The sequence below is a fragment of the Peromyscus leucopus genome, chromosome 6 (assembly GCF_004664715.2).
Source record: "Peromyscus leucopus breed LL Stock chromosome 6, UCI_PerLeu_2.1, whole genome shotgun sequence".
Lineage (NCBI taxonomy): Eukaryota > Metazoa > Chordata > Mammalia > Rodentia > Cricetidae > Peromyscus > Peromyscus leucopus.
The window spans coordinates 115,832,836-115,855,303 of record NC_051068.1 but is presented as its reverse complement, the minus strand read 5'-3'; the positions used below and the strand labels follow the sequence as shown (position 1 = coordinate 115,855,303).

At 43.3% G+C, this 22,468-nt stretch overlaps 1 long non-coding RNA gene across 3 annotated transcripts in view; it reads left to right on the top strand.

Annotated features, from left to right (window-relative positions):
• The window catches only part of LOC114686557, a 32,667-nt gene that overhangs the window by 4,883 nt on the left and 5,316 nt on the right, over window positions 1-22,468 (top strand). Inside the window, exons 3-4 of one of the 3 annotated variants that reach the window (XR_005091859.1) lie at window positions 34-281; window positions 4,777-4,862. The exons of 1 other annotated variant lie outside the window; for it this stretch is intronic. This is a non-coding gene — a long non-coding RNA (uncharacterized LOC114686557). The remainder of the gene's footprint in view (window positions 1-33; window positions 282-4,776; window positions 4,863-22,468) is intronic. One more of the 3 variants, XR_003733588.2, reaches the window with a different exon arrangement.

Below are 22,468 nucleotides of genomic sequence, written 5' to 3'. Positions count from 1 at the left end.
TAAACACAGAGACTGTTTCTCATGTGTCTGTAGCATCAAGATAGAGCTTGGTCGAAGTTATTCATCTGGTAAGAGAGATGGGAAGGTGGACTGTCCTACCTGTCCTGGAAGCACACAGAGGAAGTGAAACAGCTCCAGCAAAGACAGATAGGGCAGAGAGTGAGCATCTTTAGAATTTCAAGAACGTGGGCATGCTTTAGCAACTACGGAGTGAGCCCTTCAGTACAGTTCCTCACACTTGATTTTGAACACACTGCCAGCTTCAGACCATGAGGAAACAGGTAACCTAGTGACTACTGTATCGCCCTTCTCTTTCCTCCACTTTCCAGGACTGTGCTCGGTGCCTCCTTCTTTCTCCTCCAGAATGCAGCCTTTTCCCCTCACAGGTTTCCCCTACTCCTGGCACATTTTAAAACCTACCCCTCACCTCATTTTCCTCCCAAAGTTAATCTCCCTCCTCTCCATCTCTTCAGGCTTAGCCCACTCTCCAGCAAACCAGATGGATGCATCTGGTATTCAGGGCTGATGATGAGTTATCTCTGTTAAGGACCATTTGTATTGTAATAGCACTTTCTATGCCTCAAGCCCACGAGGATGAGCACATGCCATGCATTTGATAGCGAACTCACAGGGGTACTTTGGAGTATTTTTTAAATTCCAAGGGAAACACAGAGGCATCTGTCAGGCTGGGTACAAATTACTACTATTAAGTTATTTGGATTCACCTACTTAATAAACACAACTGTTAGAAATTTCTTTTGGCTTAGAAGAGCTGTGGGGGCGGAAGTCAATGTTCTGTGAATAGAAAGTTTGGAAACTTAAGCAGTGGGTAGGAGTGGTATGTGAAGTGACTCAGATGCTCTCAGGAAAGAGTCTGCAGAACAAAGGACCCCTTTAGGTACCCCAGATCACAGCCTGTAGGTGAGTCCATCCTTCCAATAGGTCGAGATCCCTATCACCAAATTCCTAGTATCTTCCTAGGTAATGACTTCAAGACTACCTATTCCGAAGCATTCCCTGACCATGGCCCCAGGAGATAGAGAGCCATACTTAAGGTGTGAGATTCCATGGTAGAACTGAGAACAATCTGAATTTTTAGGCTTTCCTCCCAAATCATGTTAGCTTCCCCTTCTGTTAGGTTTGTCCCATCTTTTCCTCAGTATTCATGGATAGAGCATACATATATATATATATATATATATATATATATATATATATATATATATATATATGTGAATTCTACATTAGAATGTAAGTTCCATTAAAGCATGACTTCACATGCACATTACAGTATAACCAATACCTGCCAGAGTCCCTGTTATATAATAGTCACTCAATAAATGTATTGAATAAATTAGCTAGAGTTCCATAGAAGAACCAAGCCCTAACACCCTATCATCTACCATATGGATTACCTTCTTTTCTATGCAACAAGAATGGTGCTGTCTATGCGCCTTGGAGGAAGAGAGAACATAGTCACTCAAAGTAATGTCTGTGCACTTTGATTCAGGAACTCCTATGGGAAAGGCTGAGTTCACGAGCAAACAAATGGCTGGAGAATCCTGTTCCTCTAAGTAGCCTACTTTGGCTACCCAATCCACTCTTCCTGCCTCTACTAAATATTCCTGGGTTGGCAATGGTTAGGAGCCAAAGCCTCTGCTCTGGGGAGCACTTTGGAGAGATGCTCAGCCATGCCTGGAAGGTGGCTGTGGGACCCCACAGCTAATGGCTCTGTAAGCAGCTCCAGCCTTTGAAAGGTCTCACAAAAGAGGACGTGCACAATCGAGGCTGCAGCCTAAGTACTGTCTGGTCCTGATAAGGCTGCCTGGGAACGCCCTGTCCTATCCCTTCCCCAAACCAAAGGCTCTTTGAGAGTCGGCCAAGCATATGAGAGCAGCCAAGCAGTACTAAGTGCATTATCTTGTCTAAGCAAAGCATGAGAAGTAAATTAAGATCCTCGCTGACCTCACTGACTAAACATTAAAAAAAGCCTCTGCTTTTACCTAATGCATGACCATTGCCCTGAAGAGAATCCCCTCCCTTCCCTTAAAATTGCATTTAGCCTTAAAAAAAAAAAAAAAATGACCATGTCTGCCATCTCATTCTGTAAAGAGCTTTCTAGTTCATCTTTCTCTGGCCATTTCTAAAACAATCACTAGAAAGAGGAATGGGATTGCCATAATTAACTTAGACCCATAAGATCTATCCTAACACTAGAAGCGAAGGGTGCAGACCCCTAGGTTTCTGGGGGAAAGTAGATAACAGAAAAAGAAAATTGGGGTTCTATAAGCTAAGAAACCAAGAGGAGGCACTGGTATGCAGGCAGCAGTGGGGATGGTGAAGTACTCCACAGCCAGCACAGCCATGTACAGAGACGACAACTGTACTAAATGTTCCTATGGAGTGACATCTCAAATGCCCTTCAGCAGCTGCAATGGTCACATGGTTCAAGGAAAATAAAAAGACACCACACAACTATCTGTTCCCTGAAAGTGCTGCTTTGCCATTTCAGCATGCCATTTATGTATGAGTCACACAGATGCGACATGCTGGAAATCACCTAAGGATAGGGTGGGAATCCGTGCAACTAAGAGCCAGGCTAAAATGCAAAGATGTGAGTGAAGCCCAAGAGGCTGGCTAGGGGAGAAACGTTTTCCTGCAGCTGGGGGGACTTAGGGACTCCTCTAAGTGGGATGGGGCTGAGCTTTGAAAAGAGGCACATCAGCAGGACTGAAAGCATTCGGACTGAGAGGGTGAGAGAAACAAGACACAAGGAAGACACAGTGAGGACTGTGATGAGGAGCCCGCCGGGCAGTGTGTTGCTTTCTCTCCTGCTCTGCACAGTCACCATAAACTTGGTTCCTTAACAAAATAGAAAAGGTCTGGTAGTTTGGTAGGTCAGAAGTCTGCCCCGAGTCTTGCTGGGCTAAAGCCAAGGCCTAGCAGAGCTGTGTCCATTGCTGAAAGTTCTAAAGGAGAAATGATTGCCTCTTTTCATGGGTTTATGCCGGCATCATTGGCATCCTCCCTTCATCAAAATCAGCAAGAGTGTGCTGAATCCTTTTCATGCTGCCATCTCTGGTTCCATTTCAAAAGACGCATGTGGTTAGACTGACCCTGAACAATCTGGTATGATTTTCCCATTTCAAACCCTTAGCTGTAATAATATCTGAAAAATGCCTCTGCAATGGAAAGATATCCTATTCTCAGGGTAGATTAGACATGGACGTGGGGGCGGGTAACGCTACCTAACACAGAAAGACAGCAAATGGCTTACAGTGCCCCAGCTGATAGACCAGGACAGGAGAAGAGGTGAGGGTGAATCCCTATATTTGTGACAATTCTACGTCTAGTGTTATTGAATGATGGATTTTTTTTTCTGGGTTCTTAATTCATAGTCACTTCTTACAATAGATCTTGCTCAGTAGCCAACAGCTTCCTCAGAAACGAAATGAGAGAACAGAATATTCTGTTGAGAGTATATGGTGAGAATACTACCATCTCTTAGCTAGGTTAGGAGACGTTTTGCTCTGATGAACAGTAGTCTCCGACTCTCAGGTCCTTAAGACATTTTCTTTCTCGCTCATCCTTCATTGTTCTCCAGAGGTTGGCCAAGGAGCCCTGCTGCAAATCCCCTCACTCCAGGGCTTAGACTCACAGAAAAATAGTACTTTAAACCTTTCCAGATTCCACACAGAAGGAGTGATCATTTTAAAAGGTCTCACACCAAGCATTACATGTTCCAGCCTAGAAGATACACATTCTACCCACAATTCATTGGTCCAAGTGCTTCACATAACCCCACCTGCACAGAAGATCCAGGCAGATAAGCCTGCCCAGTGACCCTGGCAAACAGATGGAAATGTGTGAGCAGGCTGGCAACCTGCTACTTCAGTTTTTGTAAGAGTTGTACTTGTATGTTTCAATGTCTTCTGTTCTAAGCCATGGAGATCTTTGGACGTTAGCCAATCAGCTGTCAAGTCCCTCTTCCTCTTGCTTCAAACTGTCCTGCTCCTATCCATTGATCTTTCCTGCCATGCCATCGTCTCTATTACTGTCAGACAACAAAGTGTCCTCAGTGTTTCTAAAACTGTTTTCACTGTGACCCACAGTTAGGAATCCATGATTCATTCAAACAAATAAGATACATACCTATACATGTGCGTGCACACAGGCGACTGAAGACAAGTTAATGTCATTCACTCTTCCACCCTCTTCTCACAGCAGTGATTATAACCCAACAAATTGGTTTTTATGAACTGCTCAGTTTGATGACCAAGAGTCCCTGGTGCCTAGGAAGATGTAAAACTGCTGAGCTCTTTTCTTCTGGCAGCCCTTGTCATTTTCTCTTTGGATTTCTTTATCATTAATCAAAACTTTATTATGACCTTGTCACTAGAGGGAAGATGCCCTAGGGACTGGAATTACAAAGATGGACAAGACTGTGTTCTTGAGGGCTTTATAGATTAGACGAGACTAATGTATAAACAAATAGTTGCCATGGCATGGGAGACATCCCATAGTTAAAGAATGGAAATCACTTCGTAGAAATGCAGGGGAAGAGCAGCATATTCTACTTAGAAACACTGGGAGAGGTTGGTTAGATCCAGATTACGTCCTGGGGTTTCAAAAGCCTTCTTTAAGCTTTGTTAGTACCCACCCAGCTGTCCAATTTCCCCTGCCTCGGCTTCCGAACAAACCGAATGTTAACTCTTGCCTGGCTTAGATAGGTGATGAAGGTAATGTCCTTGACATTCTCTCTCTTCTTGTCCCCAGATGAGGCTGGGAATCACATTGTCAATGACAATGGACACTCTGGTATAGCCTGAAAGTTCTCACACATGCTGATGACACTGGACCAGGTAGCCTTTCCTTGATTTTTTACAATTAACCAATCCTATCGTTCTTTAATACCAAGCTCAATCTTACCTCTTCAAGAACCATCCTCAGGTTGTTTCAGTCTATCTTATGCCTTACAAAACCCTAGAACAGTTTTCTTCAAATTGTTTTTGCACACTCTTGATTTATTTTTAAAACTAAGCTATGTGCACTGTACAGAATTTTTAATGTACATCTAAAATGTTCACTCTAAGTCTAATTTTCAACATATTTCATAGTTTCTATTGGCTCAGAATGTTTTTAAATATATGCTTAGATATTCAATTTATACAGGATATCAACTATAAACTTGGCAAATTCATTTCTCATTGTGAACCAATCATCAAAACCAGACCTATCTTCTGTCAGAAAGTCTGACTTCATTTTTCAATTCAGATAAGCGTGTGAATGTCCATCCTGAAGACAATGATCTCACTTTTAAATTTGAATTCAAAGATGGGTGGATGGGTGGGTGGAGAGATAAGTCCTCACTCAGTCTTGCCAAGAGTTTATCTTTGGGATGACAAAGGGGAGGCTCCTGTCTATGTTTCCTGCTGGCACTGGTCCTGCCTTGGCATCCTATAACTGTCCCTATGTTTAGTGCCCTGGAGCAATTCACATTAATACACTTTTAAGGTGGGAGAGAGCTTTGTTCTTCACCAAAGGGAATTTAAAAGACCAAGTGGGAAGAATCAGGCAACCACACACTTGATACTTCAATTTTAGGAAAGGGCACAGTCAGAATTGAGGTCTAAAAGTAATGCCCTTAAAATTAACTAGGGGCTTCATAGAAAGCCATTTGTTTCCTTCCGAAGGGCCAGCATTCCATTTGGGTTGAAGACCCCACCTGGAGGCCCTTGGGAAACCGGAAGTCTACCTCCACATGTAGAGGGTGTTGAAACAGTGGAGCTTAGCAGCTCTCCAGTCATTTCAATTTTAAGAGACTCCCATGAGGTCGTAAACTCAGTTCCTCTCAGTTCCACAAACAGGAGGACCTGAGTTTGATCCTGAGAATTCACATGAAAAGCTGGACATTGGTAGCACATGCTTGTAATTCTAGCACTGGGGCTGTGGGGACAAGGAGGATCTGTGTGGCTCGCTGGCCAAGGTGCCTAGTCTAACATGTAAGGCACAGGTCCCGTAAAGAGTGAGAGATCCTGTCTTAAAACACATAGAGGATGGCTGTCATGTGTAACGAAACCCAAGGTTGATCTCCAGCCTCCACATATATGCACACATCACACATGCACACATTCAAACTCTCTCTCTCTCTCTCTCTCTCTCTATCTCTCTCTCTCTGTCTCTCTCTGTCTCTCTCTGTCTCTCTCTCTCTCTCTCACACACACACACACACACACACTGTAAAGAAAAGAATGAATAGACCATTTTCTATTTGAATCCAAATACATGTTTTTAAAAGTACTATGATCATAGTGTAGAGGTGGACACATCAGCCTTTATGACCATAAATATCACGTTTGTACCCAGAAGGTCTGACATCGATGACTCAGGACTTTGGCTTTTCTTTTCTTGTGGTGATTTTGTTTAACTTTTGATAGGCATCTCAAAATAAATCTTAGCTGATTTAAAAAAAAAAAAAACCCACACATGCAACCTAGCAAAGATATCAGTCTTCCACCAAATTCAGTCTAAAGACAGAAGTGGGGCTTTGCCTGTTCTTTGAAAATAAATGTGAATCTAGGGGAAAACTTTATAACACTTTCTTAGCCGACCAGAGGACTGAGAAAGAGCCAGGTGTAAAATCTATTTCTCCCCTCTTCCACTGGCGGCCCTTTCCAGTGCCTGCCTGACCCGGCACCTCTCCCTTTCCATCCCCATTAGGAAGAAACAAAAGGTTGCTCTGACTGATGGCTAACATGAGGGCAGATGTGTGATCTTTATACATTTTAGGTGTAGACCAGATTGGCTTCCCAACTGTTCTCCCTTTGAAGCCACACTCATACCCCAGTGCCTACCACCTGCTCCTTCCTTTCCCCTTCTGAGACCACACTAACGGAACCCCCTGCTGTCAGGACTGTGGGAGGACTCAAGTGAGCCCCCCTCCCTGGGATCCCTAGCTGGGGATTCATGCCTGGCTTCCTGCGGCAGAAATTGATGCCCAGCAGCTTCTGCAGGAGCAGCTGCGGCGGTGCTCGGTGCCCTCCCTCACCAGGTCACATTCTGTTGCACATTCCTGGGCAATGTTTCAAAAGCTTACACATCCTGCCACTCACTTCCCCCACCCCTGCTCCCAAACAAGACATTAGGAAGGAAACATGAGAGATTGTATTTTAGCCTAATTGAACAATAGCCCTTATTTCATCTTGAGTAAGATAAATGGGCTGTCCGACTTCACTTCTCACTTTATCTGTAACGAGGTTTCTCTCTCAACTGTTTACTAAAGTATTAAAAAGCACTTTGCAGTGCCTGCTGGTATATTCCATCAAAGAGTCAATAAAACAGATGAAGACATATGAGAAAGCCAGGGAGATAAGGAGCCTTTTATGAAAGTTCAGATTCTAAACCCATTAGAAAGAACAACCTCCCCTTGATGAATTCAGAGGGAAAACACAGACGGTTTCTCTCTGGCAGCAAATGGACTGTTTTGTAGGGCAGGACACCACCTGACAGGTCTTCCCAGGGTCAGACCAAGGTGGGTAACTAATTGCAATCATTAACAAGGAAAGAAGCTGCCAAAGTTGTGGGGTCCTGATAGGCCATTAGTGTCTCCAGGGTGCGGGTACTTCTCTGGACCATTAGCATCTCTGCAGTGGAGTAGTTCTGTGGATTCTCTCACACACAGTGATGCAATGTGTGTCTGTTCTTGCTCAGGCTCTGTCTGTAACTGTTCTTGGGCCACAGTCAGATCTTGAATGCTACAAAAGTGAGCATAGAGAACAGCCCCTTGCTAGGGGGAGGGTTAACACTGGATGTGTTGAACTTACATGTCACTCACCTTCACTACAGCCCAATGCATTCTCTTCAAAGTGGGAAGCAAATATTTAACGCTGGTAATTACCACAGTATGGAGAATGACCAACCATCTGTTTGATAGATTGAGATTCTCTGTATGAATTAAGCATGAATTCTTTTGCATTGTGTTGTATAATAGTTTCTTCCAAGATTGAAACATTCCATCCTGCAGGAAAGCTCCTTACGTAGGAAAAGTAAACAACTCAAAATAGCTTCAGGAAGTCCCTGAAACTCACCAGATTCACTAGGTTCTGCCCTGCCAGAGTAAGAACCAGAAGCTGAAAGTTCCTCTGAGACTAGAACAGAGTGGCCAAGAAGACTCTCAGACCAGACCAGCTGCCTGGAAGCAGCAAGTGGTTTAGACCTACGGAGGCACCTGGAAAGGACACTCTCCAACCTGTTGAGCTGCCAGCAGGCTGTGCAGTGCGCTCCAGGTTCCCGGCTGTGCGAGCTGTCACCCATGCTGGGGTGGGCTTTGGTGATTCAACTGTCTTTGAGTCATTTCTGCTCCTGTAAGTAACCTCTCACCTGTATTCCTGTCAGTAACCCCAATAAAATATATTGGTTCACCAAGTTGGACTTGGAGGTATCTGTACTTTGGTCTGTTGTGGGCTCCCTAGCTGTGGTGAGTAGACGTGTGTTGTGTCTCCCCAGGAAAAGTTTTGTCACACAATGCATTGTAGTAGACTTTGAATGCTCTCTTGGGTTCCCAAGGTAACTGGAAAGCAAGACATAAGCTTTGAATTTCTGTTTCTATCTCAAGTGTCTCCCTTACTTCTATTATGGTATCTCTGCTGCCTGACTCAGCCTAGGCATGTTATTCACCCCAACAGCATGAATAAGTGAATAAGACTGAAGGCACAAAAGAGATAAGCCACTGCCCTGTGGGCAGCCATGTAGGATTCCAGCAAGAGCACAGCCAGGCAGGGCAGACCTCCTCCTCAACAAGAGCACCCCCCACCCCACCCCCCTGCAGGGCAGACTGCCTCCTCAGATGAGGTTAATTATTCATGATGACAAAGTTGTCCTGTGGAGCAAAGGTAGGCAGCTCTGGAGAAGCAGACCATCTCTTCAAGCAATAAGGACTACTGCAGACCCCCTTGCAAAACCAGAAGTGAGACCATAACCAGGATGACAGCTTGACCAGGATGGCTTCATCACGCACACTGCTTGCCCCTTGCCCGAGTGCTTCCTCTCTCTAAACCCAAAGCTCATGCCAGCATTCCAAAGGCAGAGTTGAGGTCACTGTGCTCCTTTATCTCCCCTTCTCAGTGTGGCCAATGATTAAGCACTCTAGCTTGATTTTTCACCATTTCTTGTCTCTGTAATGGATGTGATAAGGTGGGTGTGCTACCTAGCCTGTTGGGGCTGCCGGAGTCCAGGCTTTGGTCACTGTTTGTTCAAAGCTTTCATTGAGCAATCTGCAGGCCCTCTGTGTCCATTCATACCTGTAAAACATGAAGTGAAATGAAAGGTGTGGCCCCATTAGATGGAAAAGTCAAATGTCTACTGTTTTTTAAGAAGATTTATTTATTTATTTATGTACAAATGTTCTGTCTGTGTGTTCATCTGAATGCTGGAAGAGGGCATTGGACCCCATTTTAAATGATTGTGAGCTACCATGTGGGTGCTGGTAATTGAACTCAGCACCTCTGGAAAAGCAACCAGTGCTCTTAACCACTGAGCCATCTCTCCAGCCCCAAATGTCTACTCTTTAGTCAGGACCACACTGAGTATTTCTTCCTGCCTGTTTCCACAGAATCATACACAAACCATTCATTCTGTGGCAGATTAAAGCAATTGCTACCATGTCCTGTCACCTCTTTCCTGTCTTGCACTGTTAGTGTCTAAAATATGGGACTGAATTCTGTTCATTTCTTTGTGCTCTTTCCCTAGAACAGCTCCTGAGATATAGTTGATGATATAATGCAACATTGTATGTGTGAATAAATAAATACAAAATATATACAATAAGCTGGAAAATGGATGTTGTGATGAGAAGAACCCTATAACAGGAGTCATAATACCAAGGTCCAAATATCTAACCTATCATTCTTGTAAAAGCCTCACTTTTAGGTGGGCATGGTGGCGCATGCCTTTAAACCCAGCACTCAGGAAACAGAGGCAGGAGGATCTCTATGAGTTAGAGGTCAGCCTGGTCTACAGAGTTAGTTCTAGGACAGCTGGGCTGTTATCCAGAGAAACCCTGTCTCGAAAAACCGAAAACAAAACAAAACAAAACAAAAAGACACAGCGTAGACCCAGAGGACAAGTTCCTGGGGTTAGAGGGTGAGAAGTCTGTGAGCATCTGGGTAAGTAAGGAGTTGAGGAAAGGAGATCGAAGCGGGGAAAGTCATACCTCTAATAAAGTAAAAGTAAAAAGACTCACTGTAGAGAGACAAGCCGGGCACCCTGGAAAACAGAGTGAACCAGGTACCCCAAGCCTTTTTTTTCCTTGTACTTTTTTATTAACAATAGCACAAAATGGTCCTCCTCAGAGAATGACCTAGGCCTTAAACACAAAAGCAGTACTCCACCTTTTTGGTCAACAAAGAAGGAAGTGTTTAACTTTAATATCATTTAGTTTACCCTTGTAGTGTCTGAGAGCTACTCTGGGTAGCCTAGAACACAGGAAACACCTGCAGTAGGAAGGACTGGTACAAAATTGCATTGATTATGTCTGTCTGTCCTTCACTTTGGTAGCTGAGGAACAGACCTTGTTAACCTGCCTTACACCTTGTTAGCCAAGGAACAGACCTTGTTAGCCAAGGAATAGAGCTTGTTAGCCTGCCTTACACCTTGTTAGCCAAGGAACAGACCTTGTTAGCCAAGGAACAGAGCTTGTTAGCCATTGTGTTTCTGTCATCTGTGTACCCTATAGTTCAGTGGCCAGTTTAAAGCCTCTGTCACTCGTTCATCTTGAATTTGATTTCAGTTACCAGCAGATCATGTGTCAATATTAATTACTGAAAGGCCATGAGTGGCTGATTTTAATCTAATACTGGAAGCCATATGCCTGACAACTAGTTAGAAGCAGCCTGCGCGGTTTCCATGTGAGTACTTGAAACCTGCCTCACACCTAGTCTATCTCCCCCAGCAGGTGTGCAGGCAGCTGCCTGTAGGGGTCAGGCTTGGCGTGTCTATGAAATGTATGTGCCATTAAGTTGTAGCTCCCAATGTCTCCTTGGCCATGTTTTCCCCACTTTTATCTTTAATCTGGCCATTAGGTTGTAAATTAGGTTTTCTCTTTAATATAGAAAAGGCTCACCTCAAAGGCAGCCCCCCTCACCTGATCCAGACATGGAAGACACTTACTATCCAGATCTCTGCTATTGTAAAGAGAACTGCTGACCACCAAGCATGCCATTTGGCTCAGTAGAAACCAACAAACTGATATTCATATGCCTAAAATGGTGCCTGGGAAGCTGATGGCTGCAGAGGACCACTTCGTTCCCTATCAGTCCCACATACTCTATTTTTACCTTGAGAATAAATCTCAGTAATAGCCCACTAAATCAGGAGCTCCCTGAGGACAAGAACCATGCTTATGTATCTTTGTCTTGATTCTTCAGTGAGGGCCTGGCAGAAGGCTGTATCCATGCGACATTTCTCTCGCCATGTTCTTTGGGAGTCATTTTCCAGTTCTCTAAAGGTTACCAACCAGGTTGCAATTGATCATGGACTCTGGTTTTTATAATCAATCTTTTTAGGGAAGAATCATTTATTCCTACCATAGTCCTTTTCTCTCTGGAAAATATCACTTTTTCTTTTTTTCCCCTCAATTTTCATAGAATATCTGCTAATAACCATTCCAGAAAGCTGCTATCGAGTTACTTTTCCTGAAAAATCTTGATCAATCATATCTCACCTCAGATACGGCACCAATGACAGACCACAGTAATGATTGCACCCAAGTCTACCTTGGCAAATCCATGAATGTAATTGGGGTTAGTTATAGGATCATGGGTAAGAGGTTATTTTCAAGGGCATGAGAAACTTACAGACAACTACACCTCCAAAGAGCGTCTTCTCCAAACCCAACAATTATTAAGGGCTATACATCATAGGGACTGAGAGTGGTCTCATGAATTGCTTCACACACTGCCTTGTACACTGCTAGTAAGTCCCTACCCCACCTTCACAAGGGAATGTTAGTGGACATGAACCTGTGAGGGTATCATATATTTATGTGGATAATCACAGCTGTTCTGAGTTCAAGATGACAACAGAGACGTCATTTTCCTGAAGGAACAGCACAATGACTCTCAACTTCTTCCAGCCCTTCCCTTCTTTCCAGCCTCTCTTCCATGGTGTTCTCAGAGTCTTAGAGGGAAGAGCACTGATGTGTAATTGTTTTCTCCCATTCTCAGCATTTTGACAGCCTAAGTTGCCACAGTAACTTCAGCCCCACTCCAAAAGAAGCCTCCCTGACCAAGGCAAATGCAGCAATAATATATGAGCATAAACATAAATGTTTAAACCCTTCTTGTAGATACATTGTATCCATTTAACCAAACAACAGCAGTAGCATGAGCTTCCCAGCTACAAGGATTTGTCTTACAGTAACAAACATGGACTCCTCCTAGGCAGCTGGCCTTAAATTTGATCAGCAGTCAGTTGGTCACACCCCTAACAATACCATTACTATTGCGCTGGTAAACACAGTTACCGGGCATGTTGATAGTGTAGTGTGCAGGATCTACAACTGTGCAGGACCTTTGGTGACAACTCTTTTCCAACAGACTACATAGAACCTTCCAGCACTATTAAAGCTTGTTGCTAGGGTGGGAGCTTCCGGCTCAGTCCCAGCTTGATTTCTCCATATCCTGCAATTAAAGAGTATAATGTCTTTGGCAATGCACCTCAACCAGATAACTCTAATTTGTATACAATAATAGCAATAGCCTTTATGGTTTGTTGGACTTCAGGGGCCTTCTTGGTCAACAACTTACCAGTTGGTAGGGAGATAACTCACCTCTGGCACTGGGATTTTATTTAATAACCTATGACTTCTGTGCATGCCTTTTCCTACATATAAAATGTGCCGTCTTTGTCTAAACTCCTTGTCTTAATTAGGGTTACTTTTGCTATGATGAAATACCATGACTCAAAGCAAGTTGAGGAGGAAAGGGTTTGTTTGGCTTACACTTATATTGCTGTTCATCATCGAAGAAGTCAGGACAGGAACTCAAACAGGGCAAGAACCTGGAGGCAGGAGCTGATGCAGAGACCGTGGAGGGGTGCTGCTTACTGGCTTGCTTCCCATGGCTTGCTCAGCCTGCTTTCTTATAGAATCCAGAACCTACCATCCCAGGGATAGTACCACCCCTAATGGGCTGGGCCCTCCCCATCAATCACTAATTAATGCCTTATGGAGGCATTATCTTAATTGAGGTTCCCTCCTTTCAGATAACTCCAGTCTGTGTCTGAAGTGGACATAAGACTAGCCAACACACTCCTTAACTGGTGTTTTTACATTTATAGGCATAGGCTCTTGTAAGACTTTTATCTTGTTAGGTATCGTCTGTGCCTTCCTCAAGCATAGAACTCCCAGAATTCACAGCTGTGGCTGGCTCCACACTCTGTTCAGACTCATTTCCCATCCACATTCCTTTAGGTGTGCTTTCACATATCTCAGATGCCTTTCCCAATATGTAAGACACTCAAAGTTTAATATATCACCTATGCAATGAAATTTTTTTATGGAGGATAGGCAGGATCTATAAAGACCTACCACCAAGCATTCCAAGAAAATGCTAATTGGCTAAGGATTTGGCTAAAGGAATACTAAGGGCAAGTGCAGTTTCTAGTACAGCATGAAACTATCCCATCCCAACTCTCCCAACTATCCATTTGGTGCCTGAAAATAACAATGTTGGCTCAGCCATGTAGAGAGGAAGCACACATTATTTAACTCTTTGTCCCACAAGTCATTCTCTGTGAACTGTTGCACCCATCCTGGAACACTGTTGTGACACTCCCACACACATCACACACACACACACACACACACACACACACACAAAAAAAAAAAAAAAAAAAAAAAAAAAACAAAAAAAACAACACACACACACACACACACACAGTAGCAGTGTTGGTTCCTGATCCTTAGTCAGCTAAGAAGGGGTGTGGTTTCCATAAACAGCATCTGCCTACCACACGCCTCTGGCTTCCTGAGTTAGACAGGCTCTGAAACAATGTCTGCTCCCATAGGAGAAATGTGACTAGTACATTCTGGGGGTGGGTAATAACTGCTCACTCCTAAGACATGCTTAATGCTTTTCTTATGCTGTAATATCTCTGTGTTCATCTGCTAGTCATTGCTCCTGCTCTTCCTAGAGGCTGTCAGGGGCCAAGCACACCAGGTTCCAATATCAACCCAAGCCCAGCTAATATAGGAGCAAGAAAAATATATTTCAGCATGTGGCTTCTGGTGGTTCTACATGGTCCTCAATTGCAGGCAGCCTTGGCCATCCCTTTAGAGAAGTAGCTGGCGTGTGGTTCCCACTCCAAAAATCTTTCTCCACAGTAGATAGCACAATCATCTACATCTTTGATGAGCAGCTTTTCATTCTTCAAAGCCTTCCAGAGACCTACAAGCCCAACATTTGGCTTTCTGTCAGCTTTTTTCATAGGAACTCTAATTCATACAAATCTTGCCACATTTCCTTTTGGGTAACCCAGTTAGGTAAATTTATTTCTTCCTTCCTTCCTTCCTCCCTTCCTTCCTTCCTTCCTTCCTTCCTTCCTTCCTTCCTTTCTTTCTTTTTTTGCCCATGCTTCATTGCTTTAACAACCTATAAACCCAATTTCCAGTTTTCATGGTAGTAAAAAATTCATAAACTCATTAGAACCTTTCCTACCTCATAAAGCTCATGACCCAACATTGAGGATCAGCCTCTGACTCTCCATACTGATCCTGAGGTCTCTGCTAAAAGATGGTTCTTTTTTTTAACCTTCTAGTGAACACCATCTTGGGCATCACACCCCACTTCTCCCATGAACTGTTCCCTCACTGTCTACCACATTTTCTTAACTCCTTGCTGTTCAGTTCTACTCATGGATTCCAATTTTTTGGCATCCAAGAAGACATATTTTAGCATTGATCTAATTTGTAGTTTGATCCTTATCGGCTCCAGCTGTAAGAAACATCAAGCTCCATCCTTTATCTAATTTACCTGCCAAATCAGAGGTTAACAGGTGGAGAAGGAGGGAGGAAAAGGCCTAAGCAAAGCTGGAAATAGCGACACAATACCAAGGTCCTGGCAGGTGGAAGTAGAAAAGATTGAGAGTTTAAGGTTACCTTTAGCTATATAGTGAGTTCAAAGCCATCTTTGGTAATATAAGACCCTGTCTCAAAATAACAACAGCATTCAAAATAAATAAATACAAGGAAAAAGTCCAAACAACTTCTGCAATTTCATTGAGTGCACTGATATATGCATTGCAGGAGCCCCAAAAGTAGAATAGAAAGGAACAGGGAGTATTTGAAGAAATAACCTCAATCCTTCCAAATCTTAGGAAGAAGATAGGTTTGTACATTTAAGAAGCTCAGAAGCTCAAAGTCCTTCAGTTACAGTGAATGCAAACAAGCTTACATTGATGCTTACATCACAAGACTATTAGAGCCGGGATGATGGTTTCTGAAGAGAAAAGTCCTCCCCAAAGAACCACAACATTTATGTCATCTTGAAGACCTCTTAGGGTTTTTCTGTACACACACACACACACACACACACACACACACACCATGGCAAGCTCCAGATATGAAGGAATAAAGTTACTTGCTGAGAGGCATTTGAAGCTTTCTCTTTGAGAAGAATGCACTGCTAGGACACCCTTTTGACCATACCATCTAGTAAGCTGCCTCCCTTACTTAGCCATCCAGGGACTCAGTGGTCACTGCATGGATGGCCCAGTGAAGGCTAGCTACTGTTTCTGCTAGCCACAGACCTCATCTGGCTTTTGAAGGCTTGCTGAATGCAAAAACTATAGGATCAGGAGGTTTGCCCACAGATGTTGGCAGAAAGTCTTGGAGGACAGGCAACATGTATCAGAATGAGGTTTCCTACAGACAGCTCTTGGAGAGGGTAAAGTTTATAGCTCTGTGAAACCAAAGATATAATAGAGACTCCAGAAAACTAGTGATGTCAGAAGCATGGAGTATCTGCCAGCCCAAGTAAGAGACACGGAGGACTGCAACCAGCAAGTCATTGAGGCAATTGTCTAAGTCTTTGGAGAACCCGTGTTACTACATGCCCTGGATGTCAGACACGAACTTCTAGGATTTCATGTTTTCCCTGCCTGGCTTCAGTCTTGCCTTGATTCCCCCATCCCTCATTTCTGTTCCTTTATTGTTCCCTTCTGAGTGAGAATATTTGCTCTGTGTCATTCAAAGTATGCATCTTGGTCTTAATTCTAAGCGGCTTGTGGATAAATGTTTGCCTTTAGACTCAGAAGAGATTTTTTTTTAACTTGGACCTTTAAATAGTGTTGGAATTGTTACGACTATGGGACCTCTTAGAGACAGCCAGAATGCATTATGAGTGGGCCCTCAGCCTTTCAGAGCCAGGGCTGAATGCTACAGCTTGAGGAAATATACGTCGGTGTCCAGATGACAGGGGTGGACTTATAAATGACCATTGTCAACGCCCTTGCTCTCCTCCCAGACCTTGAAGGTAAGGACTTAGTGCTGAAGACACACTTGGGACACAGGACTTGGAAGAATCAAGCTGGAACGGACCTGGAAGCCTCCTCCCCGAAGACTGGTTCTCATAGTATCTGAAAGTGCTATGCAAGCTGCCAAGAAAGAAAAGCAATCAACAGTGCTCCCCAGCTGTAAAGATTATGAACCACAGTAATCATCATGTGGCAAGATATTCCCAAAGGTGCAGTAGTGGCACTTGAGTCTTAGGGGCAATCAACAGCTGTCTAAAATGACGTGGTGCATGCTCAACAGGAGGGGATTTATGCCTATTGTTATAAACATGGCCAGATAGCCATGGTTGTGAAGTCACCCAAGGTTGTGAGCCTACTACTGCCACTTTCCTAAACTAGTATTGTTAGGGTTTCTGCAGAAGAGGACCTTGGCCGATCAGGTCCAAGGAATGCCACAAAGATCACACTATGCAACAGATCTCATGCAAGAGATTTATGGGGGGGGCAGCAAAAGGCTGCCTCTGAGAGGGCACAAGAGGGAGAGAGAGACAGAGAGATGAGACAGAGAGAGGCAGAAGAACACAGAGAGAGACGGGGGCTGTGATGGCTGGGACTTTTTAAGGGCATGCCGCATTTGGTGGTTGATGATGACGTGGTTGCTGGCACTGAGTCACTGATGGCAGGTTGGGGAGCACCTAGATCATAACAAGTAAAATTCCCAACTTCATTCTAAATACCCATCTGTATAGGCAATAAGTATAGCTGTCACCCCTCATCAGATAGAGAGCATCACAGAAACCCACAACTGGTCAAAATACATAGAACAATGGCTACTTCTACAATACAACCTCCACACCTCAGACTCGGGAAATGCTTGGAAGAGGGGATCAGAAGATTACTGAATTACACAGTAATTTAAAACTCACTTAGTGGACTAATATTTAAGTCTACACCTTAACATTTCACCATGCCTGCCGCCTCTAGTCATTTGGATTAACTGGGGGAACAAATGGCATTTAGAAATCAATTGTCAAAATTAACCAAAGCTTGATCATTAGTTCTTATAAATTTAAGATCTTGTCCTTTCTGTAAAGCATCACACTTCCTTTGAAATAATTGCTAGATTCTATAAAAATAGAGAAAGGACTGTATGAGACATCTCTTGCTAAAAGGAGACCGTTTTCACTAACACAAAGGATCTTTCAAATAACGGAAAACAAAATTGGCTACAGAGCTTTTCGACAGTGAGCGCCCGAGAGCTGAAGAACAAAGTGAACGAGAGAAAACCAGGTGATTTCATCAACTTCAACAGACACCACACCAAAGGGACCCTGTGGGGCACTTCTAACCACCTCCTTTGCTATACTGCTTCAGAAGATAAACTCTTGGATTTGTGCTTCTTATCTCGAACCTGTGCCACCTTCTTCAGAAAACATATCCATGCAGACTTCAGAAAAGGTGGGAGGTCCTCCTTGTCACCTATATCAGCGCGAGTGACCCGCGTCACTGAACTCAAAATCCCTCTGACATTTAAACTCTCTCACTCTTTTATACTTCTTAAATCCTTTTATATCCTGATCTTTTGAGATTGTCTAAAATATTGTGATTCACTTTGGTATATTTTTCAAATTGATAAGAACTAATGCTGATCTTGGCTTCAGTGAGTCTGACACTGTGTCCTCTCCTCCACCTGCTTTCCTCCACTCCTTCTGCGTCCTACGCTATTTAATCCCAGTCTTCACGCTTCAGAAGATTCAAATTTCTCGTGACCCTCATTAAAAAACAAACAACAACAACAAAAAATAAATTTTTCTTATTCAATAGAATTTGGAATTTTGATTTAATATTTAGGGGTTTGTTTTGTTTTGGGTTTTGGTTTTGTTTTATTTTTGTGTGTATGTGTGTGTGTGTGGTTGAATTTAAGTACAGTATCCATGAAGGTCAGAGGAGGTATTGGGTCCCCTGGAACTGGAGTTACAGGCTGTCCTATGTAGGTGCTAGGAATGAAATTCAACACCTCTGCAAGGACAATTTACACTCTTAACTCTGAACCATCTTTCCAGCCCCTAAATTCTTCTTGTGGGAAAAGGGGCATTTCATTTCAGGTGCAAACTCCTGGAGCCAAAACTAACACATCTTCTTCCTCTTGAGAAAAAGTCAAGAATAACAACTCTATCTAACCCGTTGGGTTATTTTATTACTGCTGATAATATAATTGTTAAGATGTACATACTCGCACAGGCCTAAAAGGCACTGGGAAGCCCTGTGGTGTCTTCAAACCTCTGCCTGCTCTGCAGCAGCTTTGACTTCGCTGACTCTGACTCTTGTTAGGGATACCCAAATGTTGGGAATTGGCTTCTTTAATCCAAATTGTATGAAAACTGTCTCCAGTGACAATAACATTCCTGGTGGGTTTTGTCATTGTTGTTTTGCTTTATTTTGGTATTTGGTTGTTTTAAAATCAAACTTGGTGAAGTGGGGCTGGTGAGTTGGCTTAGTGGGTATAGAGACTTGCCAGTAAGCTGACAACCTGGTCGGGTCCCTGGGACCCACATGGTGGAAGAAGAGAACCACCTTCTGCAGGTTGTCCTCTGACCCCATGTATGTCCCATGGCATACGTGTGCCCCATTATACAAAATAAATTAACTAACAATGTAATTTAAAATGTCAGGTAATTGGCCATGGGCAAGGGCCAAAAGAGACCTCTCTGGTAGTACAGATAGATTAGGACTTTTAACACAGACTGCATTTGTTAAAAATAATTTTAAGGCCTATCTTAATTTGAAAAGGCTCCATGTTCAAAAACAGGCCATGCAGAAATAGTGTTACTCCAAAAAGATGGGAATCACAAGCTAAGAGACTACAACTCAAAAGTCCATGTTTACTGACTAAATGAGTCTTCAAGGCATCCCAAAGTACAGTTATCTTGAATTTAAAAAAATACTAAACACTGTATTTTGCCAATAAGAAATAAGTGGGGAATATTACTAAATAGCTGTGGCTTTTAAAGTCCTGTTTCCTTTCTGATTATGAAAATTAAAATTTTGCTTTTGTACACACACACACACACACACACACACACACACACACACACACACACACACACACACACACACACATCTCTGGAATCTAGGGCCTGGAGAGACATCTCAATCTATAATTCATTTGTTCATTTGCTGGGTAAGTGTAAGGACCCGAGCTTGAACCCCTAGAACCCATGTAAAAGTCAGGAGCAGAAATGTGTGTCTCCAGCCCTGGTGCTCCTGTGGTAAGACAAGAAGTGGAGGCAGGAGAGTCCCCAAAAGCTTGAGAGCTGGCTGGCCCGGCCCTGTGTAGTGTGATAACCAACAGAGGGACCTGCCTCAAACAAGGTGGAAGGTGAGGATCAGCACACTCAAGGCTGTCCCCTGACCTCCACACCAGCATGGTGGCATAGATGTAGCCACCCCCATGTTCCATCTGTGGACTTGATTTCTCATAAGTCTGACATTTTGTGACCATCTCAGCCATGAATAACATTCAGTATATGGGGAGAAGACAGTTTTGTTGGGAAAGAAGTTAAAATAATGCTGTACTAATACTAGATTTTTTTTTTTTTTTGATTTTTTGAGACAGGGTTTCTCTGTGTAGCTTTGCGCCTTTCCTGGGACTCACTTGGTAGCCCAGGCTGGCCTCAAACTCACAGAGATCTGCCTGCCTCTGCTTCCCGAGTGCTGGGATTAAAGGCGTGCGCCACCACCACCCGGCTGGATTTTTTCTATAATGCGACTTTCCAATTTCTTCCATAATGTGACTTAGTTTCTCCAAACTGAAATCTGATTTGATAGCAATACTATAGGCCAAATGAAATTAATGGTCACAAGTAAGAGTTAAAATAGCTTAGCTATTAAAAACTAATCTTTCTTAAAATTAGAGAGCCAGTCCCTCCATGTGAGGTGATAGCTGTGGAGCAAACTGGCCAAAAGAAAAGGTCAAATGAAAACAATAAATGATTTCCAATACTCCAAACACCAAGTGATATATTTCATAGAGTACAAAGATGGTAGACACCAGAAGAAACATATAGTCAGTCTGGCCAAGAAGCGTGTTATCACACACCGAATTTCTTGGTTGGTTAGGGAACCCACTTTCCTCGTCTTTTGCCTTTACTTTCTTAGGTCGTACTGTGTTCTTGATAATTTTAAGTGTAATACTCCTACTATATAGCATGCATTACTGCTTCTGTTAGAGGGTAGGAACAGAGAAACAATTAGACCTGTGTAGCAGACTTTCTTCTGGCCACCAACCAGCTCCCAAACCATGACTTATTATTAGTTATGAATGCTCAGCCTTAGTTAATGCTTTTCCCACTAGCTCTTATATCCTATTTTAATCTCTTTCTCTTCATCTATGTTTTTGCCTCAGGGCTTTTTTCCTTTCTTTTGTTCTGTATGTCCTCCTCCATGTCTGTTTGTCTGGAGGCTGCCTGCCTGGCTGGCCCTGGGCATCTCCCTCTCTTTCTCCCTCATTGTCTCTTCCTTATTCTCTCTATTTTCTCTCTCAAGCCTAGATTTTCCCTCCTACTTATTCTGTCTACCCGCCAGCCCCACCTATCCTCTCCTGCATAGCTATTGGCTGTTCAGCTTTTTTACTAGACCAATCAGGTGCAGGGCAGACAAGGTGAAACAGCAACACATCATTACATAATTAATCAAATGCAACATAAACAAAAGCAACACACCTTTACACAGTTAAAGTAACATTCCACAACAGACATGATCAAGGTGGCTGATGATGCTCACATGACCCAGGGACTTCTCCCTTGATGGTTTGAACATCCATTTCTCACTCCTAAGGACTCCTCTTCTGATTTGTCTGCTCTATCTCCATCAGATCCTTGAAATGAGCCTCTGTGGTATCATGGGGTAAAGCATTTGGACTCTGCCTGCACACATATAAGACTTAGACACGAGAAATTATAAACTAAACTTCTTGGGGAAAGGCTATGCCTGTGTTGAAGATTCTCCAAGTCTGAATGATGGATTAAGACTTCATGATCGGCCAGCCAGTGGTGGTGCACACCTTTAATTCCAGCATGTTATGACTCATGAGCATGTATCACACATCATTCTGGTGACGAGGCAGAGGGAGGTGAATCTCTGTGAGTTCGAGGCCAGCCTGATCTACAAAGTGAGTTCCAGGACAGGCTCCAAAAGCTACATAGAGGAACCCTGTCTCAAAAAAACAAAGAGAGAGAGAGAGAGAGAGAGAGAAACTTCATGATCCTCAAGAACTACTTGCACACGGCTGGCAAAATGGCTCAGTGGGTAAAGGTGCCTGCCCTCAAGCCTGAAGACCTGAGTTCAATCCTTGGCATCCACGTGGTGAAAAAAGAGAACCAACCCCTACAAGTTGTTTTCTGACCTCCACACATGCACCCACATGTGTTCCCACACAAATGCACATGCACAAGATTTTTAAAAAATGAAATTTAAAGTTGGTTACTTGCAGATCCAAAACCAAGTTACCCTAGGTGATTCTAGTCCCCTTCATTGGCATTAACTGCCTTCCCATGTCCAACCTAACGTCCTTCAGCTATCAGGTATAAGACCTGAAATGCATTCATGTGGGGCTAGGGAGATGGCTCAGTGATTAAGAGCATTTACTGCTCTCACGGAGGAACCCAGTTCAGTTTCCATCACCCAAGTATGGTTCATAACCACCTGTAATTCCAGTTCCAGGCTTATTCAGTGCCCCATTCTGGCCTCCATGGGCACCAGGCATGTAGGTGGTACACATAAATACATGTATACAAATGTGCATGCAGGCAAATACTCAAGCACATAAAAAATAGACAAATAAATATTTACAAACAAATAAAATGTATTCTTAGCAGACATTAACTCCCACCAATCCACATGCTACACATGCCTCAGACAGCATCTAAAACCTACAACAGCATATTCCCTGTTTCAGTGC